Source organism: Megascapheus bottae, chromosome 19, assembly GCF_031878675.1.
Source record: "Megascapheus bottae isolate mThoBot1 chromosome 19, mThoBot2.hap1, whole genome shotgun sequence".
NCBI lineage: Eukaryota > Metazoa > Chordata > Mammalia > Rodentia > Geomyidae > Megascapheus > Megascapheus bottae.
Window position 1 is genome coordinate 4,591,927 of NC_143527.1, and position 17,036 is coordinate 4,608,962.

Here is a 17,036-nt window from a genome sequence, read left to right on the forward strand (position 1 = left end):
AAGTGGTGCTGAGGCTCAAGTGGTAGAGCTCTAGCCCTGAGAAAGTCCAAGGACAGTGCTCAGGCCATGAGCTCAAGCCCAGGACTGGCAAAAAAAAAAAAAGAACGACTTTCTATACTCATACAAACTCATTTGCTAAAACCTAGTAATGCTGTAGGCAGTTACCCATTAATGGCATGATTTCCCACATATATGTAGAAACATAAAATACATATGGACCAATATATGTCCATATAAGGAAGAGCACTGATTGCAATTTAGTATAAAACAACAAACATAAATGTTAATAAAATGGCTATAGACCAATAAATACATTTTATATGGATACCATGTGATATTGTGTGAGTTTTAATTGTCAGCTTTCATGAAAATGGTAAGTGAAATATACCAGGCTCAAAAACCCAAATATCGCTTGTCACATGTCCTAGTTTATTTTTTATAGACCTAGGATGCTTCTGCTGCTGCTGATGATGATGATGATGATGATAATGATGATGATAACAATGTATTTTGCTTGTTTCCCCTGACAGATGCTTAGTCTTTCACCCCTCCACACCTTTTCCTGTTTCTCTTTCTTCTACATAGAATATGCTTTCTCCTCTGTCCTTCCAGATCATTCTGTCCACATATAATGGCCCAAGCATTGCAAATGGACCCACATGGCATGACTCCTTTCCCCTTCACAATCACACTTGTTTATGTGTATGTTGCCTGTCTCCCACTCATCAGTGAGATTATCCCAACGTCCCCATCTGCTCTGAAACCCAAGTTCAACCAGTAGATGGAATAGAGTGCATATTCACTGAGGCAATGTCCATACTTCTTGGGACACTGAGTTGGGTTTTTAGTGTTCTGGCACACCAGACCAGGAGCATGGGAGCCTAGCGAGCTCCTCCCCCACCCCCAATGATCAATACCACTGAATTCACCACTCTCCCTGTAGAAGCATGGTCCATTCCCAAAGTAAGGTCTACCAGGAGACAGGTGGGAGCACAGAGAGAAGAGAATGCAGCGTTCTGTGATCTCAAGACAAGCTGTGGTCATATCATAATTGAAAGAATGTGGACAATGGTGTACCAGCCAATCAGAACTGCTTTTCCAACTGTGGGGTCCAGGCATTCTTGAGAACCACACACCTTCCATTGCAGAAGGGCATGGGAAACGAATCTTCACATCTAGGGATGAGCCAGAGCCTGTGTGCTGATGAAAGCAGCCGCTCCTCTCCCAGAGGAAAGATTCACAAGCCCCTGTCCTGAGGGCTCTCAGCTTGGATCTTACTGACCTCCATGAATATCTGCTGAATGTGTCAACTAGATAACCTTTAAGCTGTGACCTGGGTGTTCAGTAAGTAACCCTCTTCTTAGGACGATTTCTCTCTGAGAGAAGAAGTTTCATTTCATCTCCTGAATTGCCCTAGGGCACCTTCCAGCATCTTTTAGTCTATTACTTTAGCCAAGAACTTTTACTTGGCCTCTGGTGAAATATTTCAATTTTTATTGCTATTTTGTTTTTATAGTTTGAATGTTTTGCCTTTTTTTTTAAACTTTATTTTGACATACATGAAGGAGTTCATTAATGATTCAACACAAACTGAGATGTATTGGTATTTTTAATGTGCTTAGTTCTAAAATTATGAAATTATCTTTCTCAAATTGACCTCTCAATTTACATCAAGGGTTGTTTCTGGCATAAATAAAAATACAAAGAAACACCATTATTGTTTCCACACCCCCGGAACCATTTCACACATTAGTAAGTGATGTCACCAGAAAAACTAGATGTTTCCTCAGATCTGTTGATTTCATCAAGCTTATCTTTCCAATTAATTCAATTATAAAAGCCTAGAAACACACCGCCAAATCATAGCACTCTTGAAACATGTGTACCCACAAATTCTATAATGCTCAAATCTGCTGTCATAATCTACAACCTTATTTCCTTCAGCGACAAGTATGTGAAAATGTAATTTTTTTCTAAGCAATCCAAAACTTTCAAAGCCACAAGTCAGGACAAACCTCACATCTCCACAAACCTGTCAATGCTATTCCAGTAAATTTGAAGGAAAAAATATCATCCATCTTAATTCTTTCCATTACTGGAAGCAAACTCACCTGCAAACCATTGCTATCATATCTTTCTGCTATTTTATGGTTTGCTGAGGACTTGTGTTCTCCTATTAGTATACTTTGTGAGTTCTCTCCAGCCTCATACAGCTCGCCCTTTTAGTTTAGCTTTTTATTTAGCGTGTTGCCTCATGAAGTTATTGGCTCCAGTGTTCTGTTCTTAGTAGGACTTCCTTCATAACCATCCCTAACTCGACTGCCTCCCTCCACTTCGGCCTCATCCATCCCTAATTTGGGTTCATTTGTTTCTTGGTCGCTGTTGCCATTGACTTTGGACTTAATTTGTTATGGATTATGTCTTACTAGCAAAGTGAAAACTTCTCCGTTTTGATGATTTTGCTTTATCTGTCTTTCCCCAACAGCGTAGAGAATCTTTTCCCTTTTATATATCATACGGTATTGAACACCTTAGAGATGCAAGAACATAAGAGAATTTCTATTCAAATTCACATTGTAGGAAATTAAATGCTTAAGTGTGGAATTTCAAACAAACAAAAAAATCCAAAATACTTTGTGTGTGTGTGTGTGTGTGTGTGTGTATCAAAAACATGAACTGATAAATACAGAAGTAGAATATCTCTTAGGAAGAATATTTTAAGCCAGGCACTACTGGCTCCTGCCTATAATCCTTGCTACTCAGGAGGCTGAGATGTAAGGATTTTGGTCGAGCAAGCCCCCGCAAGACAGTCCTTGAGACTCATGACTCTTACCTGCAATAATCACCAGAAAACTAGAAGTGGAACTATGGCTCAAAGTGAAAGAGCTCTAGCTTTGAGTAAAAGATCTCAAGGATAGCACCCAGACCATGAGTTCAACCCCATGACCAACAAAACTCAAAGAATATTTTGGGTGACATGCATCTTCAGAGTACATAGTTGACACATAAAGGGTCAAATTAAGAAAACTGACCTCAGAAAAGCCTATGATTAAAATAACTATTTTTCATTTTATAATGTAAATGAACAATACTAGAAACACATAAGATTTCAGTTTCTGTTATGAAAGTCAAAGATCACACAAGTTTCTTAGGACTGCCAGAATAAATGCCCTGAGGAGAAGAGGTCTGAAACTGTGTAAGTTTCCTCTTAGACGGTCACAAAGGGCAGACACTTCAGCAGGGCTACATCCCTCCAGAGACCTAAAAGAAATCATTTCTACCTCTTCCAGCCTTAATGTGGTAATATACCATTAAAAAAAATCTCACTCAAAAGGAATTTAGACCTTGAGCATATCTTTCTGGAGGATGCTATTCCATCTGCTGCAGATAAGTTAGCTAGAAATACTATCCTTCGCAGGGCGACAGTGAGGAGAATAAAGTAGGAACCATTTAGTCAAGGAATGGTGATGCTGATACACAGCCCACTTATTAAAGTTCTTAGGGGTGTGCCAAGGTATTATTCACATTATTCCTTTATTATTTGTTTATTCCTGCAGAAACACTATTCTGTATGAAAGGAGAGAGTTTGTCCTATACATTTCAGCATCTAGAATCCCATACTAGTTCTAGTGTAATAAATATCTCATTATAACTTTGCTTCCAGGTACAGAAATAGAAAAGGAGTCATGCAAATGTGTGTTCTGGTTTTAAAGACATTTCCTTCCACACTCCTCTGCCCCCCAAGTTGTGTAGTTTATTTCCAACGTAGTATCTAGTAAGTATCACTGCTGACTTGGTTTACCCTTTGTCCCAGCATTTCTGTAATTCCTGTCCCTTCCCCAAATCAGATAAACATATATAAGACAAAGGGTATAGAATTCAAAAACAGTGGCAAAAGGGAATAAGCCAAAGTAATAAATAAAGGAAAAAGAAATAATGGCAAACAGTACAATAAAAAAGCCTCTTGTTTCCTTTCCTTGGAGTTCATTTCGACACAATAATCCTGATGGAAAACCTGAGGCGCAGAAATTCCACCATTACTATCTTTGGGGAAATTCTACCCATGTGAAATGACTTAGATATATTAATGCTTCTTCAATAAAACTGTAATATAGTATGTTTTTAAATCAGCTGTCAGATCTTTATGACTATATTTTAGACATCACAAACAGCACCAACAAAGCGAAAATAGGATAGGGAAGGGGGAAAAACAAGACGAGAGGCAGGGTGGGGGAAGGGAAATGGGACCAAGATGCGAGAATTAATGGACCTTCTATCTGGTGAATATAATGTAACCCTTCTATTAATTACAATAAAAATATATGAAAAAAACCCTTTTTGAAAGAATGAGGAAGAGAGTTTCAGAAACAATAACATAGATGGGATGAAATTTACCAAGTTTTCACTATATGCATTTTGTAAATATCATAATGTAAGATTGCTGTGCAATTCATTATGCCAATATTTTTAAAGAACAAGGTGCTTGTAAAGGAGATGAATAAATTTTATCCAAATACAGAACTTCTTGTGTGATAATTGTGTTTTGAACTTGGGTTCTTTCACTTGCTAGCCAGATACCCCTCTTGCTGAACCATGCCTGAAGTCTTAATTTTTGATAGTTATTCATCTTTTTAAAATAGGTACTCTCTCCCTGTCAAATTGCGTGTCTGGGTCCAATTCTTCTGTCCTAGGCTCCCTAGGTAACGGGGTTAACAGGTAAATATCACTACATCCAACTGGCCAAAAGCTACAGCCTTCTGACCCTGAGCCTTCAAGGCAGTGAGGGTAACAGTAGTGACCTACCCACTCCTGTTCTCGTACAGAAGTTTACAATCTGGGCTCCATTTACAAGGTTTGCGACTACAAAGGCAAATCTTTCTAAACTGAAGTGGGCTGTGCTGTGAGCACCAGGAGGCAATGACCTGGGAAGGAAATGGGTATGTTTATACTCAAGGGAGCAAGGTGTAGCTCCTGCTGGTATACACTCTTTCATTCATCCATGGTGAGATGAGTTTCCTGGAGAGATCAAAGCCACCAGCTCATAACACTGGGGAGAGCAGTGGAGGAGGATCTTCACATCAGGGAAGCCACTGGATGGCTGGTGACACCTGAGGAAGCACACGTGAGCCTCAGCCTTTTCACTGAGTCGATTCAAAGTGTCTCCCTTTAGAGCCCGCTTCTGCGTAGCCTCTGCTTTCTTTGCCTGCGACCCTGCTAGCCTCCCTTCTCTCCAGGCTTTCAGCACAGTCGAGAACCAATGTCAGCAATTTGGTGTATCATCCAAAGTTTCCCCCAGACTACAGAACTACAGCACTCACTGCTCTTTTACACTGCAGACACATACACATGCATGCATGCACACATGAGTTTTCAGAATGTATTAAATAGTGAAGTGCATCTACATTCACCATTGCTAACTTGGTCTGCTGTAGTCCATGATTAGAAACAGTAGAATTCCCCTCCCACAGCCATCGTGGTTCTGTGTCACTCCTGTGACATGCTCGATAGCATGCGCGGCTCATATGGAAAACCATTTGTGGTTTCACTTCCACAGTATCATTTGTCCCCGATCAATGGTCATGTTAAAACAGTCAATGGATACGTTTCAATAGCTTATTATAGTTTGTGGCTCTGTTGTTCTATTTTGCTATTAGTTCACCCCAGTGTTGGTGTCCTATGTAGGCGTGGAAGCCACCTGTGCTCTCCAGTGTGCGCTGAGGGTCCTGGAAGGCGAGGGAGGAGCTCTGCATGCATCCATGGCTGATTCAAAGACACCGGAAGACCTGCTCTCTGGCCAGTGTTGTCTTCTGGGGTCTGATGTTACAAGGGAAGAAGAATAAGGGAAGAGCCACAGCAACTAAGAAACTTGGATATGGAAATTACCAATGGCTTTTGCTTTTGAAATGAACCATTCGATCTATAATGTTCTATCGTGTTCAAAATATGCTGGTAAGGAAAGAAAAAAAAGCGAATAGACTATCAGTGAATTATGTAAACTACTACAGAAGCCATGCCACAATCCTACCTTGTAACGGGCTTCCATGGCATATACAAATCTTTCTTTAATGAGAACTTGGGTATAATCGCATGTGAAACTCATTAGCCAAGATGTCCATGCGTTCATTACAATATACTATTTGCCAAAGACAAAGGAGTTCCCATCCATCGGTGTTGTGACAGGCAGCCTGCAATGATACCTCACGGCGAGACGGGGAACTTGTTCTTCTTGGTATCTTAAGTGTTCTCCTGCTGGAAAAATCAGAAGCTTACAAATTTTTTTAAGGGCAAAGTGGAAATTCATAGAGAAACATGACAGGATATGTTTGTGTGTGCAAATATATAGAAGTTTGAGGAACGTGTTTAGCTAATTGAAAGTCTGTGATTGACCCAATGAATGACTGAATTTCATAATATCTACTGTATAAACTCCTATGTGAATATTTCCAAGGACATTCTTATGGGTCCTACCTGGACCTATCTTGTCTCTTGAAGTTTCAGTAGAACACAAGATACAGGCAACTGCTTTTCGGTTAAGGAAGCATAATACAAGTTATTCTCCTTAGTCATTCTTCTTAATTACTTTCCATTCATTTTTCTTAACCAAAACACTGAAGTTAATTTTCTCAGCTCAACTGCAGAACTCACATCAGCTCATACAGAATTAGATACTGATAGAGATACATAAATATATGTACATATATTCCTATGTGATTCATCCCCAGTTAGGAGTTATCAACTTTTTGCTTTCCATAGGATAGATATAAAAATAAATATCTCTGTACTAAGTCTCAAGCTTACTACAGATGAGAATTGGGGTTGTCTGGAACAAGGACTCAGTTCTCCAGATCTCAGGAAACTAACCTAATTTCCATAGACATTTATCCTCCATTCATCATCCAGTAGAAATGTACCAATCCATTTGTCATCCACTGAAATACAGCAGTCCTCAGCCCATCCTCTAAATTGTGAATTTCCCTAGCTATCTATATTTGTGTCCCTTAAATTGCTCTAAAGTCACTCTGATTGGAACTCCAAAACCAGCTCCATTATTATACTGTCTTGGTCAATGCACAGCTTCTGAAAGAGTCTACCTGCTACATCTCCTGAGGAGACTTTCTTCACAACCCTAGCCAGCATTCCTTCAGGAAGCTGCCTTACCCCGTCCCAGGAAGGGAAGGCCGCTCTTCTACCGTGGTTCACTGCATGTTAAACACCACCACTGAGGGCAGATACTGTGATTTTCAAATCACATTCTCCTGAAAATGGTAACTCTTTTTTTTTTCACAACAGCCAGATTCCCAGTTCTGATTCCATTACAACCCTGTCATCTGTTTGTCCATCTGAAATATTATCTTGGTTCCTCTTTTTCTGAATTTATTTATGTCTCTAGTTAGGATGCCTTGAAAAAAATCTCTTCTCTCCTCTTCCACACTCTGCCTTGCTAATCAGTCAGAATCATTTCTTTACAAAGATTCTTAACTTGGGGCTGGAAGTTTGGCCTAGTGGTAGAGTGCTTGTCTAGCATGAACGAAGACCGGGGTTCAATTCCTTGATTCCTCAGTACCACATACATAGAAAAAAGCTGGAAGTGGTGCTGAGGCTCAAGTGGTAGAGCTCTAGCCTTGAGAAAGTCCAGGGACAGTGCTCAGGCCCTGAGCTCAAGCCCAGGACTGGCAAACAAAAAGAAAAAAAAAAAGACTCTTAACTCTCTTAACTTAGTGGTTAAAAAATATGGAGGAGACAAAGCAAGAATTCTCTAATTGCAGGGAAGGTATACTCCAGTGGGATAAAGACACAGTAAATAGTAAACACAGTAAGTAAAGTGACAAACTCAATCCACAAAGTGTGGCCTAAGGAGTACAGAGACTACTGAGGGTTCAGACCCTGTGAGGGGCAACTGTAGATCTGAGAGACTTTAAACTTCCTCCAGGATGACAGAGGAAAGGGAGTGAGCCTCGTGCAGCCTGGGGGAGGCATTGCAGCCCAGGGAGGCCAGGGGAGGAAATTGCTGGTGGTCATTACAACGATAAGAGGTGGGGGGTTACACCTGACCGCGTGGGATCATGGTTTGAGCTTCAGTGTTCACCTGAGATGAACAACACAGCTCCCTCTGACTACAGGCTGGAGAGAGCTGGGGGAGGAGTGTGAGGGCGTCACTGAGTGGAGGTGTAGGAAGAAGCTCTGTTAATGACTTAGTGGTTCAAGTTCTCACCAGAGCAGCCCCAGTGGAGGATCATCAGAAGTACAGGAGCTCTTGATGTTTGCAATGGAAACTCACCAAAAAAAAAGTCCATAATGCTGGAAGACAGATGGAGAAGGACAAGAGGTTCTAGGAAAGATTCCTTTGGGGATTTCTTTGACTCAAGCATCACCGGTCCCTTACATTACTGCAAACTTAATGTTCTTCCAACATCAATTTTTGATGTCCTTGTTGTCTGGTATTTCTTTTTCCTTGATACTTCTTTTTCCTAGTCAGTCAGGAGGCTTGAAATCAATGCCTAGCTGCTTCCCCTGAGCATTTTCTGCTCTGTCTCTTTGAGCCACAGCTCCATTTTTGGTTTCGGGGTGGTTGATTGGAGATAAAAGTCTCATGAGCCTTCCTGCCTGGGCTGGCTTTGAACCACAATCCTCACATCTCAGCCTCCTGAGTAACTACAATTACAGACACGGGTCACCAGAACACAGCTGGGATTTTTGTTGTTGTTGTTTTTATTCATTCATTTTCCATGTTGATGTTCTACAAATGATTATATATTCTCTATGCAAATTCCCATCTGAGTCTAAGTTAAAGCTAGAAACAGGGAAAATGAAAATGTAATATTGCCCATTAACTCATTATTAGTTATTTTTCCATATTGTATCTATATATGCAGTTATTTGTATGTATATAGACAAACTATACCTGTGTGTAGGCATATTTACATGTATAGATATATATATAGTTACATTTTAAATGGCTACCTAAATAAAAGATGCTTTGAAAAGAAGTTCCATTGTATTTGTTTTCTGCTATCTAAAAGACATTCTGTGTGACATTTCTAGTCATTTTCTCAAAATACTGGTGATTTGAATGAAACAATGAAAAGACTGGCTCTCCCACAAAGATCCAAGAGAATTTTAAGTACTCAAGTAATCAGTGGAAGAATAAAAAGGAAAATTAAATTAGTCTCAGAATTTATAATAATAATAATGTAAGCATATGCTTGTGGAAATAAGCAGGTTGAGTTCTTACTACTTCAAGTTTTAATAGAAAGGGATGAGAACCATCTGACTGGATTGCCCCATTCTCTCTCAGATGGAAGACTCATTGATCTATTTTGGAAATGAGACATATAATGAGAAAAACTCGGAGCTTTGAAGCTTATGCAGCTGCATATTAATGACTGCATCTGTTATATTTTGCTTAGAGTTCTATCCATAGAAAGTTGCATAACTACTGTCAAGCGATTCAAAAAAACTTCCATTAATTTGCAATGGTAGCAATTAGCAAGAATGGTGCTAAGCCTGAGTAGACCTCAAGCTGTCAGTGGCTGGCCATTCCTATTTAAAGTTTTTGTAAAATTGCACTATCCATTTCCTCAGAAGCATTAGTTAACACACACACACACACACACACACACACAAACACACACACACATATACTAACTTAATATATTAGAATATATACATATGTCTGTGTCTATATGGACAAATATAGTGGGGAGAAACCATTTATAAATACTAAGAAAAATCTTAACTATTTGAATCTCCAAATGAATCCACCTAGTATATAAATGACCACGCAAGAACACAAACAAAATGTCAAGTCACACATTAGAAATACTTAAGAGAAAAGAAATACATTGGAGGCTCAATAATAATGTGTACATGATCATATAAAATGATGTTTATTGAAATGAAATCCAAGAAATGGAAGCAAAAGGGTTTTTGCGATTCTATTCCCCCCCTCCATTCATTTCTGATTTGGATTCCTATATGTTTTGTCTTGTGTGTAAATTCATCTGTTTGGGGAGGGGAGAGCACAAACATGGAGGGACAACGGTGAAGAAATACAACTGTGATAATCACTAGACACTATGTTGAAAAGGAATTATGCAGCGTCTGGGGAAGGGAATTGGGAGGGAAAAACTGGGAGAGAACACTGTTCTAAAAGAAATGAACTCCTTACCTGACTTACGTAACTGTAACCACTCTGTACATCACCTTTACAATAAAAAGAAAGGAAAGGCAAGGAGAGGAGGAAGGGAAAGGAGAGGAGGGAAAGGGAGGGGAGGGGAGGGAGGAAGGAAGGAAGGAAGTTGGAAATCAAATCACTGAATCATCACTGAAAACCACCATGACAATGATGTTTCTGTGTGAAGAAAAGTGTGGGTGGGTTGTCAGGAGAGCAGGGCTAGAGCTCTTACCCTGCTACTAAACATCATGTGACAAACAAGTCTCTCCCCTTAGGGTCACCAGGTTTTCACCTCACAGATTGTGAGGCTGCACTGTAGAATACCTCCACATATATTATCCTTCTTCCAGATAATGACATAGGTAGCCCAATCCCCCCAAATTACTGCATTTCTTTGATGCACACATGATCTAGCTTTCAATCAATCCAATATTCTTACATTGATAACACACTGAAATGATGATAAAAAATATCACCAAGCCTTAACACTTTTCCCATTCCTATCACTTTTTAATGCTGAGAATGAATATACAAGGTACAGGATGTCAGAATCTGGCAACAGAAAGAGCTGCCAGAGACAAGCAATAGAAATTCTGGACTTTAAATGCTTGTAAGTGGTACCATGTCATCTCTTCTGTAACCAGATGCCTGGAGGTGGGTTTTTCCTTGCTTGGGGTCATGACTGAGATGGTTGAGGAACACCCGATTTCAAGTCAGATGGCAAAGTCTTTGTCATTCTGCACTGTGGCTCTAACTAAGGAGAAATTTTTCAAAAGGAAAGGAAATTATGCTCACGCAAGGAAACTAGAGGATGTTTGTCTTTCTGACCTGTGTCTCTCACTCATTTTTACTTTGAAGGATGGTATTTTTCAGCTATCTATAATAGACTGTGTGAAATGTGAAGAGGATACAACTATCTGAATAAACTTTATAACTGCCACAAGGAAGAATACATGTGGACCTGCATAGAGGAAGAAAATTAATCGTTCACATGCATTGTGCTCCCGTCTGAAAGTATCCACGTAGAGATCTTTCCTATGGTCTTATGATAAACCCACCTTAACTGAGGTAATAGACTCTTCCTAGAGACCATAAAATCTTATATATCGAGGAAAGGTCTGCGACTCTAAGCTGTAGACAGAGTGGAACCAAAATCTAAATACACAATAACAACTTGGGCCAAGTTACATTTCCTGTCTTTCATTTTACACCAGAAGGACAATCTGTGAGCCAGAGAGCTCAAGATCCTGGGAAGCCCAGAATGTTCACTGACTGGGAAGAGTGTGAAGTCTGGTGCTCAGGGAAATAATTGGTCAAATAAATGAATGTTCACAAAGGTTAGCGTACTTGGCCTTAATGATTTCTTACCTGCAGCAATGTAAGAGAATAAGCATTCAAAATTACTAGCCATTTAGAATCCTATCCCTCCTTTCACTATCTGGAGATGGTTTTTTGTTTTCATCCCAGCAATTCTGCTTGCCTGTCCACCTTTGTGAAGCTTTCGTCTTTGGGCAGAACAATTCTTTCCTAATGACCTGTACTTTTCTTTAGAAGCAGAGACCAATTGTCCTACGAATTTCTCTGGATAATCATGTCCGAAGCAAGTGTGTAGACTTGGAGGCATTCACACATTGATTTCTGCAGAACAAAAATGACAAACAAAAGGAGAGGATGGAAAAGCTGCCACTGAGAAAGCAGACATCCAGGTCCTCTTGCTGAAATAGCTGCTCAGATCACAGTCTGAAGGGCTTTGTCACAGTCAAGACTAATACCCGTAGTGAGATGTCAGGCTGAGTTTTCATGCTAAAACTCTGTGCAATCTGTGTCTGAGAAAACTTAGAAAACTCTCATTTGATTTTTAAGTTTACATCAAGCAAAATTAGTTTTTAATACTTTCTGGAATAATGTCTGTGCATTTACCTGTGTGTTTCCCTACTTTACTGCTTATGTATCAACTTCCTTGTATTTTTGATTAATTCATGGTAGATACAGAAATCTCTTATTTCATGATACTGCACTATAAAAGCTTATATTTCACATATTATTGCTACATATTAAGCTAATTTTTACCATATAAATTTTGTCTGTACCTTAATAGAAAATTAGTATAGGCAAATTTTTTTTCAGTTTCTCTCCCATATGGATCATCTTAATTGCAAAGTTGTTGGATATAGAAATGTGTCTTCACAGAAATAATAATAAAAAGTAGATTTTATCTACTAGGACTGCATCTAGCATCTGGTGTTCAGTAGTCAAAGGAGCACTTCCAGTGGGCACAGATGGAGAAACATAACCCTTTTAAGAACTGGCATCATTTTGTAAAGTACATTTAATATAGTGTGGTATTTTTCAAAAATTATCCAAGGAATTCATAGCAGCTGAGGATTTGAGCAACTTTTCCAAATGTTTTGGTCATATACTCTTAGCCTTTTTAAATAATATGAAAAATACTAAATAGAATCCATTTCAACTATTGTTAACATAATGCTCTCTACATTGTGACAATACCAAATTCCCCTGATAATCCTACTTCTTTGCATTGCTTTGAGTATCAGGATGTGGATGTAACATGTACCCAAAGATAGAAAGTATGAGATTGGCTGGGCGCCGGTGGCTCACATCTGTAATCCTAGCTACTCAGTAGGCTGGGATATGAGGATCACGGTTCAAAGCCAGCCTGGGCACCAAAATCTGTGAGACTCTTATCTTCACACTGGAAGTGGTGTTATGGCTCAAGTGGTTGAGCACTACCCTTGAGTGAAGAGCTCAGGAACAGTGCCAAGGCCCATAGTTTAAGCCACAGGATTGATCAAAAGAAAAAAGAAAGTGTGAGATTTTTATACTATGAAAAAAATATTTATTTGTAAGATACTAATTTAGAGGCTAACAATTTTCATTCTTTGCATTAGTAATTCCTTTGATTCTTTTCTACCTTGTCTATAACTGTAAATGTCATTAATGAGTCTGAAAGCTTCTTAACATTAAGTAGAATACTTTGTTGAATATGTTCACTTCTTTTAACTTTTTACTTATTTTCAATTTAGTTTATATTCTGATACTTTTCTATCTTGATAGATATTTGGAATAGGTACCTCTCAGATATATAGATAGATATTCCCCAGATATATATGAAATGAAAGAGCATATAAAATTTATGTTGTTGATGAAACAGTTTGCACATAAATCCATACAGTTCATTTATCACACAAGGTTTTACATGTAAGAGGTGAGAATGCATACTTTTCCTAAGAATACAGAAGTTGAAAATAATACGTTATTAGATTTTGGCCTACTACCAATGGGGTGCATTATGTTATATGCCTGTCATGAGCCAGTGCGTTATCAGAAAGAGTTTGATCCTATCTATGGACAGGTAAATAACTGATAGAAGGATTGATAGGTAGATGACAGAAAAAAGGAAAGAGGGATGGAAGGAAGGAAGAAAAGAAGGAAGGAGGAAGGAAGGAAGGAAGGAAGGAAGGAAGGAAGGAAGGAAGGAAGGAAGGAAGGAAGGAAAGAAGGAGGGAGGGAGGGAGGGAGGGAGGGAGGGAGGGAGGGAAGAAGGAAGAAGGAAGGAAAGAAGGAAGGAAGGAAGGAAGGAAGGAAGGAAGGAAGGAAGGAAATAAGAATGGCCTATAGACACATGAAGAAATGCTCCACATCTCTGGCCATGAAAGAAATGCAAATCAAAACAACTCTAAGATTCCACCTCACTCCAGTTAGAATGGCCAGGATCAAGAAAACTAATAACAGATGCTGGAGGGGATGTGGCCAGGAGGGATCACTATTACACTCTTGGTGGGAGTGCAAACTCGTTCAACCACTATGGAAAGCAGTATGGCAGTGCCTCAAGAAACTAAACATAGAGCTCTATGACCCAGCAATTCCACTACTTGGCATTTACCCAATTTTCCATAAACAAGGGCATACTAAATCCACCAGCACAACAATGTTCATTGCAACACTATTCACCATAGCAAAGATATGGAACCAACCTAGATGCCCCTCAGTTGATGAGTGGATCAACAAGATGTGGTATTTATACACAATGGAATTCTATGTTGCTGTCAGAAAGAACAACATTGCCCCATTTGTAAGGAAATGGAAAGACTTAGAAAAAATCACCCACACGAGCATAGGCATACATACACAGACACACACAACCTTTTGTATTTACTATATATTGAAAATATATTCAACTTTCCTGAGACTAAGCATAGTGAATCATCCAATAGAAATTACAAACCGTTAGTAGATCTGAAACAACAGTTAATATCCTTCAAAAAGTATCATAGGGGTCAAGAGTTTGGTCTATCAGTGGAGAGCTTGCCTAGCATGCACCAAGCCCTGGCTTTGATTCCTTGGTTATCACATACACAGAAAAAGCCAGAAGTGGTGCTGTGGCTCAAGTGGGTAGAGCACCAGCCTTGAGAAAGCTCTAGTACAGTGACCAGGTCCTGAGTTCAAGCCCCTGGACTGGCAAAAATAGACCTTACACACAATATTTAAGGTGCCAAAATACCTTTAGATACTAGATTGTAGAGTAGCTGGTAATTTTATTTCCTAGGACTTTAGAAATATTGGGAATTGTTGGAAACTAGAAGATAATTGTCAAATTATCAGTGTATCATCAAAACAATTCTGTATGGGGTATATTTTGATATTTATCATTAAGCCTTAAAGGTAAAAGGTAGATAATTAAATAGCTGACTTGTCATAGGCAAAAGGAATGTTCTGTGATTTATCACTTCAGGTAAGATGTAAGAAATGAAACTTTAAGTGGGTTATGGGTTATATTTTATTGCTTTTAATTTTAACTGAAAAATGCAACTAATCAGATATACATCTTCAACAAAGCTTGCAAGATTAATAAAAATAAATGTGGTGTCAGCACAGTTTATTCCCCTATAGACACTTGTCCTAAAAATCTCGATTAACTTTCCTCTAGGGCTAGAGACTTTGAAGCAAAATATTACAGTTCTCTCTTGCTGCCTCTACTGAAAATATTTCTAAAGTTAACTAACACTTTTTCTTTGTAGCACCATATAGGAATACTGAAGAGCCAAACTCTTGAGATGTGTCAAATTACTTTTGGAAATAATGACTTGTTGCCATGGTAACCTTGAACCTAAGACACCTATCTCAAAATCTCAGTCCAGGTAAAAAAATGAACACCAGAGATTTTTTTTAAAACAATGACTTAGTTGCCTGAATGAGAGTGCCTTGTCCTTTCTTTCCTTTAAATATTTTTTTCTTTCCTTTAAATATTATGTGATTAAACTACCACCTGGCAAATGAATACTTAACTCAGATACCATTATTTTATTCCCAGGCTGTGGAGAACTGTCATGTATAGAGCTCATTTAAAAATAGAGTGTTTATTACATCTCCTAGAGAAGTTTTAAACATAACTTTTTAATTTTGTTAACCAAAATATACAGGTACTTTATTGCTTTTCTATATATGTGATTTGAACCCACTGTGGAGTGGTAGTGACATTTGAGGAAAATTGGCAGAAAACCATTTTCTCACACTTAGAGATTGGTACTGGTGTCTGTTGTGTAGCTGGGAAAAGACTGAGTGTAATAATGCCTGCATGTTGGTATAGTGCATCCAAGCAGTTCCTGCCCAAGAGACAGCACAGGTGGAAAATGATGCTTGCCGAATGGAGCTGGGTGACACATAAGCTTTGAGGTGGTACTGCAAGACCAGACTTCCACATGATAATTCTTCTGTTTAAATCGGCCATAATTTGAGAAGCATCATGCCAAGGGACTAGTTAATTATGGGAAATCCCTTCCAAAGTAGAATACTAAATAAGTTATTTAAGTCTCCCTTCATGACACAGTGTGAAGCTGAGTGGAAGATTAACTAAATGGGAACTAGCTGAAGAATAAACGAGATCCTTTTTGCTCAGGAAATCCTAGAGAAGGCCTGTACTGCATCACCAGCAGGGAATGAACCTGACCCTGACGCTCCTCAGAGAATCTTCTAGATACATCCGCCACGATGAAATTCATCAGTATTAGTTGGAAGAGCGGCAGCCAACTCTCCTGGGTCGGGAAGAAGCCAGTGGAGAGGCCTCTGCTCCCCCCCTTGCCTTCCCACTCAGGCATCCCACAGGGTTTTTGGAAATGTGCAGCAAAAAAAGCAATGAAGTTGCTTTGCCTGATATAACATTCTCCCTGGATTAGACAATAACAGCACTGAACACGTTCAAACTAAAGAAGGCCTACATGCGTCCTCTAAACCCACTGGCCACACCAGTGAAATCCAGTGAAAAGTCCTGTCTCCAACAGTAGAGCCATGACCGGAAATGTGTGATTGAAAGTTCCTTCCATTTCTTTCAAATTAACCATCTGTTATTAGTACATAATAAACATTAATATTTTGCCTTCTAATGGGGTAATGAGACATAATATATATATATGCTACTTAATAAATGAATTAGTATATTACAGTGTTTCATTATGATACTCAATTAGTAAAGGAATACATTTTTTTCAAATAAGCTTATAAGGTATTAAACACATTTCTCTCCACAAGTGTTATTATTTCTTTATGATGAAATCCTTCCTATTCTATTTTTCAGTGTATAGTCTTTTATTACATACTAAAATGTACACTATACTGTGTAGATAGATAGATAGATAGATAGACAGACAGACAGATAGATAGTATAGTTTTTCCGTGTGTGGTATGTCGTGGTTACTATGGTATCCTAATGTACAATGACACAGGTGTTGTGGAAATATCCAGAACAGTAAAAATACACAGCCTCCAGGATGATTCTTCTCTGAATATTTTCGAGGAACTTCCATCTTGGCTTCCATGATGCCTGGACTCATTTACGTTCCCACCA

At 38.9% G+C, this 17,036-nt stretch overlaps 1 long non-coding RNA gene across 1 annotated transcript; it reads left to right on the plus strand.

Moving 5' to 3' along the window:
- The first annotated feature begins 1,167 nt into the window (after positions 1-1,167).
- LOC150049565 (uncharacterized) lies at positions 1,168-16,581 on the plus strand. Its single transcript, XR_016538857.1, has 4 exons — positions 1,168-1,344; positions 11,033-11,242; positions 15,214-15,333; positions 16,023-16,581. It is a non-coding gene; the product is annotated as an uncharacterized LOC150049565 (long non-coding RNA).
- The last annotated feature ends 455 nt before the right edge of the window (positions 16,582-17,036 follow it).